Here is a 17,357-nt window from a genome sequence, read left to right as displayed (position 1 = left end):
AACATGTAGGAGGGGAGTAGTGTTGTCATTGGTTGTTTTGTTTTTTAATTGGTATTATAGGAAAGTCCTAGAAATCTCTGATTTCTTATTGCAGCTGGGACCAACTATTTCTTTACAATATGGGGCTATATTTAGTTCCCCAATAATGTACAAGCAAAAACACCAACAATTAATCTTTTGGGGTCATTTATCATTTGCCATTTTAAGAATGACAATTTTTGAATTATATTTTCACCCAGAGACATGAAAGTTTCTAACTAGAGGGTAAGAAAGAAAACAATGCCAGTTTAAGGAGAGAAAGTGCTTATTATGAAAACTGGGCAGGGATAGACAGGGCAATGGGAGGACAACCACCAATGTAGAATCCTGAAAACCAAGAGAGCAGAATTGGGATTAGTTCATGATATCAAATCAGATGAGGACTGCAAAGACACTATTGGGGTTTCTGGTCCAGGATGTAAGAAGCTTGGAAGTCTTCATTCTCTCCTAATGGCAAGTAAAAAGCTGGACAAACTTCAACAATTCTTTTTATATCCATAAAATAAGTGAAGTCACAGGCCCTGACTTTTCAGAATTGGAGAGACAGATGACTACAAAGAACTGTGATTTACTGGAACAGAGACCCATACGCACACATTTTTATAGGAAACAGTAGCAAGGTAGGGAACCTGAACCATAATCAACAAATTGTTGGAGTCCCCCACACTTTTGTGAATTTTACCTCCAAGAGCTCTACTATATCCTTACAGAGAATATTGGAGAAAAATCTCCTAATGCTTATGATGGGGGCAGGGGAAAAGGAATATTTTGAAATATGCCAGAGCACTCTTTTTAACAAAGTCTGCCCTCAGAAGAAACTCTTTAACATGAGCCTGACCTGCTGGGGCTTTTTCAGACCCTAACTGACCAGAAGGAAGATAAATGCCCAAATGCAACTTTCTAGCTTTCTATGTAGGAAAAATGAAATACCCAGCTCCAGCCCACTCTTGAAATCTTGTCCCACCTAAGTGGGAGCAGGAGGTGTCAGAAGCTGAGAAGCATGTGTGAAGCTCATTAACCAGAGGCATAGGCTCATTAAAAGACTGAGACCTAATCATAGTAGTATATAGAATGCTTCCTCTCTTCCCATACCTTACCACCACATTACTAAAGGGCTATTTATAGCAGTTTCTTTTACTCAGTACATCATGTCTGGCTATCAAGAAAAAGTTACAAGACACACTAAAAGGAAGGGAAAAAAGGCAACATAGAACTCTCCAAGCCAAAAGTCAAACAAACAAACAAACAAACACACACCATAAACCAGTTCAAAGAGATAGAGCAAACATTAAAACTAGACACTGATATGGCAAGGGTTTTGGAATTGTCAACTAGGAATTTCAAACAACAATGATAAATATCCTAAGGGCTGTAATGGATACAGTTGATAGCATGCAAGAGAAGATGGGCAATGTATGCAGATTGATGAAATTCTAAGAAAGAATTTTTAAAATCTAGAGACAAAACCACTACAACAGAAATGAAAAATGCCCTTGATGGACTTATTAGGAGACTACATATATAGGCTAAAGAATCTCTGAACTTGAGGATATCTCAACAGAAACCTGTAAAACTGGAAAGAAAAAAGATTGATAAAAATAGAACAGAATATTCAAGAACTGTGGGACAACCACAAAGGGTGTTCACATTTGTGTAATGAGTATACCAGAAGCAGAAGAGAGAAAGGAAGAGAAGAAATATTTGAGACAATAATGACTGAGAATTTCTCTAAAATTAATTTCAAACACCAAACCACAGATCCAGGAAGCCTAGAGAATACCAAATAGAAAAATGACTGAAAAACTGCATCTAAGCATATCATTTTCAAACTACAGATTATCAAAGATAGAAAAGAAAATCCTCAAAGAAGTCAGAGAAGAAAAAACACTTTACCAACAGAGGAGCAAAGGTAAGAATTACATCCAATTTCTCTTCAGAAACCATACAAAGAAGAACAGAGTGGAGTGACACATTTAAAGTTTTGAGAGAAAGAAAGCCACCAACCTAGAATTCTGTGCCCTGCAAAATTACCCTTCAAAACCCTGCAAAATTACCCTTCAAAATACAGACTTTCTTAGACAAACAAAAATTAAGGGTATTTGTTGTCAATAGATGTGCCTTGCAAGAAATGTTAAAAGAAGTTCTTTAGAAAAAAGGAAAGTGCTGTAGGTCAGAAACTTGGATATACATAAAGGAAAAGTGTTGAAAAAGGAATTAATGAAAGTGAAAAAACTTTTATTTCTTATTCTTAATTGTTCTAATGGATAACAGTTTGTTCAAAATAATAATAGAAACACTTATTTAATTATGTATGCTTATGCATATATATTCATATATGTGTATATATATTCTTATACATGTGTGTATATATATATTCATATGCCTATGTATAAGTGAAAAAGAATGACAGCAATGATACAAAAGAGGGAAAGGAGGAATTGGAATTATTTTGTTATTGTAAATTATACTACCAATGAAATGGTATAGTGTTATTTGAAAGTGGATTTGGGTTGGCTGTAAATGTATATTGGAAATCTAGACCAACTACTCAAAAAAGTGAAAAAAATACAATTGATATACTAAGAAAGGAGATAAAGTGCTCAATTAAAATAACAAAAGCAGAAAATTGAAAGACAAAAATAATAACAAAAAGGCAACAAATGGAAAACAGTAATAAACAAGTATCAATTCAACTATATCAGTAATCAGTTTGAATGTCAATGGTTTAAGTGCACCAATTTAAAGAAAGAGATTGTCAGGCAGGATCAAAAAACAAGACCCAACTGTATGTTGTCTATAAGAAACCCATGTTAAATATAAAGGCACATATAGGTTTAAGAGTAAATGAATGGAGAAAGATATGCCACGTTAGCACTAATCTAAAGTGGGAACAGTTATATTAATTTCAGATGGAGCAGACTTTACAGCAAGGGCAGTTATCAGGAATAAAGGACATCATGTAATGATAAAGGAGTCAGTTCTCCAAGAAGACATAGTAATCTTTAATGTGTGTTCATATAACAAGAGTGTCAAAGTACTTAAGGCAACACTTGCTGGAACTGCAAGGAAAAATAGATGAACCAACTCTTATATTGGAGACTTCAGCATCTCTCTGTTGAAGAGAGATGGACAAATACAGCAGGCAGAAAATCAGTAAGGACATAGTTGAACTCAATAATACCATCATTCAACTGGATATAACGAACATCTATACGCTACTTCATCCAAAAACAGCAGAATACATATTAACACGATTGAACTAAGCTAGAAACCAGGAACAAAAAGATAACTGGAAAATCCCCAAATACTTGGAGATTAAACAGCACACTTCTACAGATACATGGGTCAAAGAAGTAATCACAAGAGAAATTTAACAATACTTTGAACTAAATGAAATGAAAATACAACATCAAATTCTGTGGGATGCAGCAAAAGCAGAGCTTAAGAGAGAACATATAGCATTGAATGCAATATTAGAAAAGAAGAAAGATCTAAAATCAGTCATCTAAGCTTCTACATTAGGAAACTAGAAAAAGAAGAACAAATTAAACTCAAAGTAAGCAGAAGGAAAGAAATAAAAATTAGAGCAGTAATCAATGAAATAAAAAACAATGAAATTTTTTAGAAGCCAATAGAGCCAATAGAGAAAGAAGCCAATAGAAAAAACTAATGAAACCAAAAGCTGGTTCTCTGAAAAGATCAATAAAATCAATAAGCCTCTGGCTCAGCTAACACAAATTATTAATATCAGCAATGAAAGAGAACACATCACTACAGACCCCATGAATAGTAAAAGGATAATAAAGGAATACTATAAACAACTCTGTGCCCATGACTTTGATAACCTAGATGAGATAAATGGGCCAATTCTTTGAAAAACACAATCTGCCAAAACTTACAGAGGAAGAAATAGACAATCTGAATAAGCCTATATCTATTAAAGAAATAATTAATAACCTTCTAAAACAATGGGCCCAGGTGGTTCACTGGAATTTCATCAAACATTTAAGGAATAAATTATACCAGTTTTCCACAATCTCTTTCAGAGGTAATACTTAACTCATTCTAGGAGGTCAGCATTACCCTAACAACAAAAACAGATGAAGGCATTACAAGAAAACTACAGAACAATATCTCTCAATAACATAGGTGCAAAAATCCTCAATACTTGGGATGTCTGGGTGGCTCTGGTTGTGTGTCTGCCTTTGGCTTAGGTCATGATCCCAGGGCCCTGGGATCGAGTCCTACATTGGGCTCCCTGCAGGGAACCTGCTTCTTTCTCCCTCTGCCTATGTCTCTGCCTCTCTCTCTCTCTCTGTCTCTCATGAATAAATAAATAAAATCTTTAAAAAAAAATCTTCAATACTCGTCTATTTTTGCTTTTGTAGCCTGTGCTTTCGGTGTCATAACTATAAAATCATTGGAAGACCAATGTCATAAGTTTTTCTCTGTTTTCTTCCAAGAGTTTTATAGTTTCAGATCTTATATTAAGTCTTTAATACATTTTCCGTTAATTTGTATGTATGGTGTAATGGTCCAGATTCTTCCTTTGACATGCTGTTATTCAATTTTCCCAAAACTGTTTTTTTAAAGATTTTATTTATTTACTTGTGAGAGAGAGATAGAACACAAGCAGGGGGAGGGACAGAGGGGAAGGAGAAGCAGACTGTCCACTGAGCAGGGAGCTCGTTACAGGGCTCAAACCCAGAACTCCAGAATCATGACCTGCGCCGAAGGCAGAAGTTTAACCAACTGAGCCACCTAGGTGCCCCCAATTTTCCCAACACTATTTATTGAAGAGATTGTACATTCTTTCCCCATTGTGTGTTTTTGATGCCCAAAGATTAGTTGTCTGTAATATGCATGGATTTTTTTTTCTGGTCTTTCTGTTTTGTTCCATTGGTCTAACGTGTTTGTTTTTATGCCAGTACCATATTGTTTTTATTATTGTAGTTTTGTTATGTATTTTGAAATGAGGAAGTGTAATGCTTCTAGCTGTGTTCCTCTTTCTCACAATTGCTTTGGCTATTCTGGGTCTTTTGTGGTTCCATAGGAATTTTAGGATTTTTTTTTCCTTTCTGTAAAAAGTACCATTGTTTTTGATAGGGGTTGCATTTAATCTATAAATTGCTTTGGGTAGCATGGACATCTTACTATATTAAGACTTCTAATCAATGAACAGAGGATATTTTTCCATTTGTTTGTCCTTTTTCTGTTTTCTTTTATCAATGTAACGTAGTTTTTGGTGTAAAAATATTTCAACTCCTTGGTGAAGTTTATTTTTAAGTATTTTACTCTTTTGAAAGCTATGGAAAATGGAGTTGCTTCCTTAATTTCTTTTTCAGTTTGTTTTAAGTTGTTGCAATTGAATTTTCTACTCTACAAGTTTACTGAATTCATTTATTAGTTTCAACAGATTTTTTTGTGGAGTCTTTAACGTTTTATACATCATATGACCTGCAAACGGAGAAAATTTGACTTTTTTTTTTTAAAGATTTTATTTTTATTCATGAGAGACACAGAGACAGAGATAGAGAGAGGCAGGGACACAGGCAGAGGGAGAAGCAGGCTCCATGAAGGGAGCCTGTCTTGGGACTTGATCCCGGTCTCCAGGATCACACCCTGGGCTGAAGGCAGCGCTAAACTGCTGAGCCACCAGGAAGGACTGCCGAGAAAATTTGACTTTTTTTCCTGATTTGGATTCTATTTATTTCTCTTTATTGCCTAATTGCTCTGTCTAGGATTTCCAGTCTATGTTGAGTAGAAGTGACAAAAGTGGGCATCCTTGTTTTATTCCTGATCTTAGAGGAAAGGATTTCAGTTTTTCACTGTTAAATATGATGTTAACTGTGGGCTTGTCATATATGACCTTTAGTATGCTAAGGTACATTCCCTCTATATGGAGCTTGTTGAGTATTTTTACCATAAAAGGATGTTGAATTTTGTCAAATGCTTTTTCTCTATAAAAGTAATCATATGATTTTTATCCTTTATTCTGTAAATGTGGTGTACCACATTTATTTATTTGCATGTGTTGAATATATATATACATAGAATATTACTCATCCATCAGAAAGGATGAATACCTACCATTTACATCAACATGGTTGGAACTGAAGGGTATTAGACTAAGTGAAATAAGTCAACCAGAGAAAAACACTTAATATAGGTTTCACTCATATTTGGAATATAAGAGGATCATGGGGTAAGGGAGGGAAAACTGAACGGGAAGTCATCAGAGAGAAAGAAAAACCATGGAAACTCTTAGTTATAGGAAATAAACTGAGAGTTGCTAGAAGGGAGGTAGGTGAGGAGATGGGGTAATTGTGTGGTGGGCATTAAGGAGGGCACATGATGTGATGAACATTAGGTGTTATACGCAACTGATGAATTATTGAACACTACATCAGAAATTAATTATGTACTATATGTTGGCTAACTGAATTTAAATTAAAAAAGAAGAAAACACTTCTATCTTCATAACAGATCTTTGTTGAAAACAATAAAACAAAAAATGAGCCAAAGACTTTAATAAACACCTCACCAAAGAAGATATGGCAAATAAGCATATGAAAGATGCCCCACATCATATGTCATCAGGGAAATGCAAATTAAAACAATTAAATATCACTATATACCTATTGGAGTGACCAAAATCCAGAACACTGACAACACTGAATGCTGGGGATGATGTGGAGCAACAGGAACTCTTATTCATTGCTGGTGGCAATACAAAATAGTACAGCCACTTTGGAAGACAGCTTGGTAATTTCTTACAAAACTAAATATTGTCTTATACAACCCAGCAATTGTGCTCCTTGGTATTTACCCAAAAGACTTGAAAACATATCCACACAAAAATCTACCCATGGATGTTTATAGCAGGTTTATTTATAATTTGCCAAAACTTGGAAGCAACCAAGATGTCCTTCAATAGATGAATGGATAAATAAACTATAGTACATCCAGACGATGGAATATTATGTAGTGCTAAAATGGGGGAAAAAGCTATAAAAATGCAATCTGAAAAGGTTACATGCTTTATAATTCTAACTATATGATGTTCAGGAAAAGGCAAAACTTTGGAGACAGTAAAAGATCAGTGATTACCAGAGGTTGGTTGGACAGAGGTGTAAATAAGGAGAACACAGATAATTTTAGGGATGATGAAATTACTTTGTATGATATTATAATGGTGTATATATGCCATTATGCATTTGTGCAAACCCATAGAATATGTAACACCAAGAGGAAACCCCAAGGTAGACTAATGGATTTTGGGTGATCATGATATGTCCATGTAGGTTCATCAGTTATAACAAATGTACCATCTGGTTGATAATACAGGAGGCTGTGGATGTGTAGGGGCAGGAATATTTGAAAAACATCTGTACTATACCTTCTGGTCAGTTTTACTGTGAAACTAAAAATGCTCTAAAAAATAAAGTCTACTTTAAAAAAAGACTATTGGGTGTGGCAATGAGGAGGTGGTAGGTGACCTCAAAAGAGCAGTTTCAATGAGGTGCTGAATATAGAAACCAGACTGCAGCGAAATGAGGTGTGAAGAATAGTTGAAGAAATAAAGCCAGAGAACACTGACAGCTCTTCCAGGAGTTTGCTTGTGAAGGAGAAGAAGACTCAAGCTAGAAGAGGATTAGAGAACCAGGGTCCAGGGAGGGACTTCTTGTTGCTTGTATTAGGATACAGTGCTGTCAGACATAAATTCTAAGTGCCATATGTGTGAGGATTCCTTGGCTTTATGATACAGTTGGAATTCCTTGATGTGTCAGCAGTATCAATAGCTTCATTAAAAAGTGGAATAAGGATGGGCAGTGTATTTACAATTTACTTTCTATGAGTTTTTTTCATGTTTGTTCATTCCTTAGAAAGACCATGTATGTGTCCCCTCAATTTAGATGCTCAGCAAATACCTATCAAGACCAAGGTACATTTTTGGGAGAATCTACCTTTCCTAGAGATAAAGTAGTTCCATTGAGAGAAATACATGACTTGAATTACTTATACCTTTCCTGCCTTGAGCTGGTTTCCAGATGTGCTAGGAGAGGATGTCTACTACTCTCAACCTCTCCTGAAGATATTCAGGATCAGGACACCTGAGGGTCTCTAGATAGCCTGCAGCCATCACAGGTGCACATTTGCTTAACACATGTGGCTTCATGAATAGAGAACCTAAAAATGACAACATTTAGGTAAAACCTAAGACATGGAGTACCCAATCTCATCACTAGACAAGAAGGCAATAAGATGGCTGGGTGTGGGCCACAAAGTCATAATGGAAAGAAAGGTCAGGCAGTCAAAGAGCAGGAAGCAAAAATAGACGGCAGCAAATACACACAGCAGAGCCTTCCTTGGGAAGAGGTTGGTCCACATGCTGGAGAGACTGCCTCAAGGAGGAAACATGGAGACTATAAAAGATACCAAGGGAAAAGAAGAACAGGAGAAAAGGAAATGAAAACAGAAGAGAGGGGTGTCACATTTCTTTTGGCATTTAAAACACTTCCAGATTGCATCCTGAAATCTTGCTGGACCAAGAATTGCAATATTCTGGAAACTCAAGGCCTTAGATTTGGCATCCCTGGTGTTGTAATATCAAATCACAGCTCAATGTTAAGTTTTATTATTCAACCTGAATTAAAAGGTCAAGGGGAAAAAGAGCTCTGTGGTGTTCCATTAAAGGAAAAATCTGATCATCTTAAAGCAATATGATCTTAAAGGAACCCACCTTTAAAAAGGTCAGTGTACAAAGGAATATGGGCAGTGAGTGCCTGTTGCTCCCTTGAAAGCACATGTGCATGCTGGGAAGTGTACTGATGGAAAGAGTTAATGCTTCTCTCCAACTGTTTCACTTACAGGAATAGTGGGAACATCTGTCAGGAGATGGTTACCCGTGTAGGTGAAAAAAATGACATATTACTCTTCTTTCCTTCCCCAAAACATGTTGCTTTCCAAACCTAACTAACCCGTGAATGTACAATATCTTCCACATCACCTGGGGAGCATGAAAAGAGATCCCCTCCTAATCATCATATTCTTGGTATCAGAGGTATCACCCTTAGATAATCTCCAGAACAGTCCTCTAAGGGGTTCCAATTTGCCGTGCTTAGAGACAAGTGAATTCATTAGGATACATCATTGGATGTTCTGTTGTGACCAATCCAGATGCTTCTACAGAGAAGTCTGTGACTGCCTGTGTTACTGGCTCAGGAGCTACCAGACAGGTGTTTGGGTTGTATTTAGCCACGTTGTACTGTCAGACTGCAAACTGCTATTACTGTGTTGATCTTTCATCCATATAAAATTATTCTTAGACCCCTGATTTTTGAACCTCAAACCCTGAAGTTCCCTCCTCTGCCTCCTTACCTGCTCTTCCATTGGCCCTGCTATGCCAACTCCAGGTCCTTTCCTATACTTTGTTCTGTGATCCCCTTTGTCCTTCCCTGCCATTAGTCTGTGGTTGGAGAACATATCTTGTGTGATTTCAGTCCTTTTAAATTTATTGAGGCTTACTTTATGGTCTATCATGGAGAATATTGCATGTGCACCTGAGAAGAAGGTGTATTTTGCTGTTGTTGGTTAGAGTATTTTATAGATGTCTTTTTTTTTATTTAAATATATTTCATTTATTTCTGATGGTTTTATATTAGCTGCAATTTCCACTCTCCACATAAATTATACAATTGCTCTGTGAATGAAAATTCTGACTTTTAGGTCTAGTAATGTAGTTACTAGTAATGTAGTTCAAGTCTTCTCTATCTTTATCTTTGTTGTTGTTGTTGTTTATCTTTGTTGATCTTTTCCTTACTTGTTCCATCCATTCTTGAATGTAGGGTATTGAAATCTTCAAATATTACTATTAAAATTTTTATTTAAACTCAATTTAGTTAACATATAGTATATTATTAGTTTCAGGGGTAGAATTTAGTGATTCATCTGTTGCATATAACACTCAGGGCTCATTACATCAAGTACCCTCCTTAATGCCCATCACCCAATTACCACATTTCCCCCATCAAACTCCCCTCCAGTAACCCTTAGTTTGTTCCCTATGGTTAAAAATTTCTCATGGTTCACCTTCCTCTCTGTTTTTATCTTATTTTATTTTTATTGTTAAATTTTTTTCTCCCTTCAATTCTGTCAGTTTGTTTCATCTTGCAGCTCTGTGCTGGCTGTATACATGTAATTGTTATATCTTCCTGCTGAATTAACCCTATTATCATTATAGAGTGTTCCTTTTTATCTCTAGTAACATTTTTTTGTTGTTTTAAAAGTCTATTTTATCTCACATTAGTATAGCTTTTTTAGCTTTCTTATGATTGTTGCTTGTGTGATTTTCTTTTCCACACTTTTACTTTCAACATATTTGTATCTTTGCATATGAAGTGTGTCTCCTATAGAATATAGTTAGGTCATGTTTTTAATCCATCTGATAATCTTGGCTTTTTATTGGATTATTTTATTCATTCACATTTGATGCTATTATTATTTATAGTTGAATCTGTATCTTCCCTTGTACTTTGTTTCCTATCTTTATTTTTCCTTTCTTCCTCCTTAACTGCTTTATCCTTTAATAATTTTTATTATTTATTTTTTAGTTATTTTCTCAGCGGTTGCTTGGGTTTAAAATATACATCTTATAGGGGTGCATGGCTGGCTCAGTCAGAAGAGCAAGTTGGGCCTAGAGCTTACTAAAAAAAAAAAGAGAGAAAAGGATAGATACACATCTTACATAAAAATAAACTCAAAATGGATTAAAAACTTATTTTTTTAATAAAATAATTTTTATTGGTGTTCAATTTACCAACATACAGAATAACACTCAGTGCTCATCCCGTCAAGAGTCCCCCTCAATGGCCGTCACCAATGTGAGACCTAAGACCATAAAAATTCCTAGAAGAAAACATGGACAGTAAACTCTTTGACATCAGCCTTAGCAACATTTTTCTAGATATGTTTTCTCAGGCAAGGGAAACAAAAGCAAAAATAAACTATTGAGACTATGCCAAAATCAAAAGCTTTTACATAGTAAAAGAAATTATCATCAAAATGAAAAGGCAAATCGCTGAATGGCAAAAATATTTACAAATGGCATATCTGATAAGGGGTTAATATTCAAAATATATATTTATACAACTCAACACCAAAATAATGATAATAATAATAATCCAATTAAAAATAGATTGAGGACCTGAAGAGGCATTTTTCTAAAGAAGACATACAGACATTGAGGGGGGCACTTGACAGGATGAGCACCGGATGTTATGCTATATGTTGTCATATCAAACTCCAATAAAAAATATAAAGTAATAAAAAAATAAAATATAAAATAAAAATAAATAAATAAATAAAAAGTTTTTTTAAAAAAAGAAGACATACAGATGGCCAACATGAAAAGATGCTCAATATCACTACTCATCAGGGAAATGCAAATCAAAACCACAATGAGATATCACCTCACACCTGTCAGAGTGGCTAGAGTAAAGAAGACAAGAAATCACAAGTGCTGGCAAAGATGTGGAGCAAGAGGAACACTTGTGCATTTTTGGTGTGTTGTAAATTGGGGCAGCCACTGTGGAAAATAGCATGGAGTTCCTCAATTTAAAAATAGAAATACCGGGATCCCTGGGTGGCACAGCGGTTTAGTGCCTGCCTTTGGCCCAGAGCGCGATCCTGGAGACCTGGGATCGGGTCCCACATCGGGCTCCCGGTGCATGAAGCCTGCTTCTCCCTCTGCCTGTGTCTCTGCCTCTCTCTCTCAATGTGTGACTATCATAAATAAATAAAAAAAAATTAAAATAAAATAGAAATACCATATGATCTAATAATTTCACTACTAGATATTTACTCAAAACAAAAATAGTAATTCAAAAAGATACGTGCACCCCTATGTTTATTGCAGCATTATTTACAGTAGCCAAATTATGGAAGCAACCTAAGTGTCCACTTATGGACGAATGGATAAAGGGATATATATAACGGAATATTACTTAGCCATTTTTTAAAAAGGATGTGATCTTGCTATTTGCTTTGGTATGGATGGGCCTAGAGGCCCAGCATGACACTAAGTGAAGTAAATCAGACAGAGGAAGGCAAATGCCATATGATTTCACTTTTATGTGGAATCTTAAAAACAAAACAAATGAACCAACCAACAAACAAACAAAAGCAGAAACAGACCCATAAACACAGAGAACAAACTAGTGGTTTCCAGGTAATGGGGGAAAGACAAAATTGGTGAAGGGGAGTGGGAAGTGCAGGTTTCCAGTTATGGAATGAATGAGTCACTGGGATGAAAGATACAGCATAGGAAATATAGTCAATAATATTGTAATAGTGTTGTATGGTGACAGATGGTAGCTATGCTTCTGGTGAGTATAGCTTAAGCTATAGAATTGTTGAATTAAAAAAAAAGAATTGTTGAATTCCTATGTTGTACACTTGATACTAATGTAGCATTGTGTGTCAACTATACTTCAACAAGATAGAGATATATCGACATGATATGTCTATCTTATTGAAGTGTAGATATGTATACATACACACATATATGTTTTTTAACTTTATCAGAATCTAGTTCAGACTAATACTAAGTAATTCCAGTGAGATATAAAAATGCTAATCCTATATAGCTCTACTCCATCTTTCCTTTCTTTGCACTACTATTAATACAAATATTACATGGTATGTATTACAAACCAATAATACATTGTTATAATTATTCCCTTATATAATTGTGTATTTTAAAGAAGCTGAGAGAAGAAAGGAAAGCAATTATATATTTACAGAGTTTGTTATATTTCTGATTTACCATTTCTGGTTCTCTGAATTCATTCCTGTGGATTCAAGTAACCATCTTGTGTAACTTGGTCACTTCCTTACTCCAAAACAGCTTTGCCCCTACCTACCTCTTACCTCTTTTGTGCTGTTATTGTCAATCATATTAGATTTCTGTATGTCATAAGCCACACAATACAATTACGTTCATATTGTTTTATGCTAGTACTTTTGAAATCAGTTAAAAGAAGAAATATGTTTTATGCTATTACTTTTGAAATCAAGTTAAAAGAAGAAATATGTAATGTACTCTCTTTTATAAATACCTACACAATTCCCTTTATTGGTGCTCTTTGTTTTCTCTTGTGGATTTGAATTAATATGTGGATCCACTTGTGTTCAGCCTAAAGAAATTCCTTTAGTATTTCTTGTAAAGCAGATCTGCTAGCAATGAATTCTCTGCATTTTTATCTAAAAATGTCTTTATTTCACCTTAATTTTTGAAAAATAGTTCTGCTGGATATAAGTTCTTGTTGACAGGTGGTTGGGGTTTTTTTCCCTCCTTTCAGGACTTTGAATATATCATCCCACTGTCTTCTGGCCTCCATCATTTCTAAGGAGAAGTCAGTTCTTAATCTTTCTGAGGTTCCCTTGTCCATGACAAGTCATTTTTCTTTTACTGCTTTCAAAATTTTCTCTGTCTTTAGCCTTCAGCATTTTAACTATGATGTAGCTGGATGTGAATCTCTTTGTATTTACCCCACTTATAATTCATTGAATTCCTGGATGTATAGATTAATCTTTTTTAATCAGATTTGGGGAGTTTTCAGCGTTATTTCTTTAAATTTTTTTTCTGCCCTTTTCATCTCGTCTTTTAGTATTTCCATTACTTGTATGTTAATATACTAACAGTGTCCACATTTCTCTGGGGGTTTATTATTTTTTATTTATTCTTCTTTTCTCTCTGTTCTTCAGATTGCATAATCTCTGATGATCTTTCTTCAAATCCATTCATTCTTTCTTCTGTCAGTTCAAATCTATTGAGCCCCTCTAGTAAATTTCTTTTTTTATAATAAATTTATTTTTATTGGTGTTCAATTTGCCAACATACAGAATAACACCCAGTGCTCATCCCGTCAAGTGCCCCCCTCAGTGCCTGTCACCCATTCACCACCCCCCCGCCCTCCTCCCCTTACACCACCCCTAGTTTGTTTCCCAGAGTTAGGAGTCTTCATGTTCTGTCTCCCTTTCCGATATTTCTACCCATTTCTTTTCCCTTCCCTTCTATTCCCTTTCACTATTATTTATATTCCCCAAATGAATGAGACCATATCATGTTTGTCCTTCTCTGATTGACTTATTTCACTCAACATAACACCCTCCAGTTCCATCCACGTTGAAGCAAATGGTGGGTATTTGTCGTTTCTAAGGGCTGAGCAATTATTATTGCTCCAGATTTTGATGCAGTTAAATCCAGCCCTTTTACAGTAGTCTTTGAGGCCAGGTTTCAAGGCTTGTTCTAACCCCAGGAGGGCTCTTATTAACAGTCTGTTTCCCTGGTTCTCTATGTTAAACTTCTGTCTCATCTCTGTTAAACTTAAGCTTGTTTAGTTTGTTGCCTTCATGGAGCTACCAGTCTCCTTTTAATTACTTACCACCAAATCTCCATTGTTTCAATAGCATCCTTAGATTTAAACATTTCCATTCTTTCTGTTCTAAATAAGACAATTTCCCCTGGGACAGCGGTGAAGCTCTCTATTGTTATACCTGCCTCTTCACCTGAGCTAAGCCTCTGAGCAGCTGCTCTGGAACTGAGGATGGGGACAATGGTCTGTATCTCTTGAAGCAACATTCCTGCTTTGTGGAAGAAATGCTGGCCAGGAGCAGAAGCCTTTTCCCTCATCACCTTGCCTCTTCCAGTATGGAACCATCATTTTATGGGCAAACTGAGGCAGAGATGATCAGAACCCAGCATTCTTGGGCCACTACTCTTGGGGTAGAGCTTCTGCCTTACAAGTGGGGGATAAGAGGAAGGGAGTCCCAGACATCTCATCAGCTCTTACCTAGAATAAAGCTCCTGCAACACAGAAGGTCTGAGAAATTATGCTAGCTTGCTCTTCCTAGAGAGATACCGTAATAGTAGACTGGGAGATATGGGGAGAGGGAGCCTTGTGTTCTAGTCTGCACTCACACAGTGTACAACTTCCATCACCCTGAGGTGAATGAGAGGAAGAGAGTCATGGTTCAAATGCCACAAGCTCTTGATATTCTTACCAAGATTTAGTGGATATCTTTAAATAAATACTTCTCCATTTGCCATGTGCCCTTAGGATAATTTCCAGGGACTTAAAATTTTTTATATAATTTTCACAAGCTGTAGTTGTTTTGCTGGTGAAAAGACCCTCTGAGCTCCTCATATCACCATTTTGGACATACCAACTCTCTTATCTTTGATTTTTAACTGAGGAACCATTGTTCTGTGTTCTTCCAGAAAGTCCAAAGTGTTCTGGTACCTTTTCTTGATAGGAAGGAAGGAAACAAGCAAGCTAGTCTTATTGTCACATAATACTGTTTATCATAATAACTTTCTCCACAACCATATTTACATATTCAGCAAACATGAATGAACACTATACATGTGTGCTAGTTCCTGGAGTACAAAGTCCTGAGGTCAAGGAGCTCACAGAAAAGTCAAAGAAGTGTATAAAAATAAAGGAGCCCTTACTATGTAATGTGGCAGGGATGAGGGAGGCATGTGGAGAATACTGTGCCATGGAGAAGAGGGAGTAACATTCTGCCTGGAGGCATTAGGCTGGACTTCAGGACAGCAACATCTAAGCTGCCTCTTGAAATAAATCCCACAGAAGTGGTGAAGAACATTTGAGGAATAGGGAATGGTGTGGGCCAAAAGAAGAGAGGCCTGAGAAAACATGATAGGTGAAACATTGATAAGACTTGAAGCACTTGACTGTGCAACACAAGTCAGAACACAGGATGTACTATATGGGGGGAGTTGCAGAAGAAAAGACTTAGGTTGGGCCCCAGTTGCTAAATCCATAAGGCTTGGAAATTATGGTATAAACATAAATACTGAGGAGCCTCTGAAAGTGCTTAAGCCTCAGAAAGAAACTATCAGGTTTATTTTAGAAGGATACTCCTGACCAGCCTGAGGAGAGGGTGAGAATGGAGTCAGGGAGAATGTGGAAGGTGTGAGCTACAGTCATTTAAGCATGAGATCATGAAGATTTGAATCAAGACAATGGTATTGGTGATAAAGAAGAGATGGATGGGATAGATCCAGATGAGAGAAAATCAAAAGGTTTGTGTAACCAGTTAAATGCCAATGATGAGGGAAGAAGTCAAGGATGATTCAGAAGTTTCACCCTTGGCAGCTGTTTCTCAGTTACCTACTGTGTATTGCATTTTGATGACAAAATCATTGCTTTGGGTTTTGGAAAGATGAGAATTACTTGTCCAAAATTCTTTACTTGCCAAAGATGTGTCTGTGTCATGCATTTGGTAAGAGCTAGCCTTTCCTTGCCCTCCCTTCATAACTTCATGGCCAGCAGTGCTAGCAACTAGAGAATAGGGTTGCCTCTTTCAAGGCTTATGCATACCTAGGGTACAACATCCCTGTCTACCTACAGAAGCAGCAAAGTAATCCATTGCCTATTCTGGAAATGAGTAATACATTGCCATCTGGTGATGCCAGAAATATTTAGAGAAGTGGGTTACTAGGAGAGAAGTCTTGACCAATTAAAACGTACAGATACATCTTAAAGCTGCTAACTCCCATCCAGCCTTTTGCACAAAACCTAGTTTGCATGTAACTTTCTTTTGCCATAAACTGGCATAGTCATGCTTTTAGTAACCCAGAGTTTTTTTTTTGTTGTTTTTTGGTTTTTTTTTTTTTTTTTTTTTTTTTTTGTACATTAACAGGGATTTTACAAATGACCGATTTTAAAGGGCAGTTTTTGAAAGGACTTTAATCCATTATAGATGTATCACTGCACTGAATTCAACAAGTTGTAATGATCACCCACAATCCGGAGACCAGTGAGCTCCTTTGGGGTCTTGTTCTGCTCCACTAAATGGTGTTCATAAACATTCCACCTGGTCCAGCCTGGCCACTTCAACCTTCTGGCATCCAGGCTGTATGAGGCAAGCTTGCCAAGTGATGGCCTGACAAGACTTAGGAGTAGGAGGAAGCCAGTGATTGTTCTATATTTCAGATTCAACCTGTAACCAGATGCTCACAATTTTCAATTATAAAAGAATAGCCATATAAGATAAAGAAACATTAGATGCAAAAGTAGGGCAACTTCACTGGGGCCCTGAAGTTAGTGCACAAGCTTATGCTTAACACACTGGCTAATCTAAAGCAGATATTGGATTTAATTGAGATCATTTTTTCCAAAAGGAGGGTAAGCCTCCCATATGCTCAGAGGTTCCCTCATCCTCCAGATACTCAGCAGCCAAAATAAATATGTTTTCATTTAGCCTGGAAATGCAGATGGTCTCCAAAT

General features: G+C 36.3%; 1 protein-coding gene and 1 long non-coding RNA gene across 23 annotated transcripts in view; one reads left to right on the top strand and one right to left on the bottom strand.

Moving 5' to 3' along the window:
* The window catches only part of KIF6 (kinesin family member 6), a 380,576-nt gene that overhangs the window by 234,735 nt on the left and 128,484 nt on the right, over positions 1-17,357 (top strand). The window lies entirely within an intron of this gene.
* Positions 1-17,357, bottom strand: part of LOC112641542 (uncharacterized) — a 61,152-nt gene that overhangs the window by 12,965 nt on the left and 30,830 nt on the right. The gene's annotated exons all lie outside the window — the stretch shown is intronic.

This window comes from Canis lupus, chromosome 12, assembly GCF_003254725.2.
Source record: "Canis lupus dingo isolate Sandy chromosome 12, ASM325472v2, whole genome shotgun sequence".
Classification (NCBI taxonomy): Eukaryota; Metazoa; Chordata; class Mammalia; order Carnivora; family Canidae; genus Canis; species Canis lupus.
This window is presented reverse-complemented; position numbering and strand designations above follow the sequence as displayed.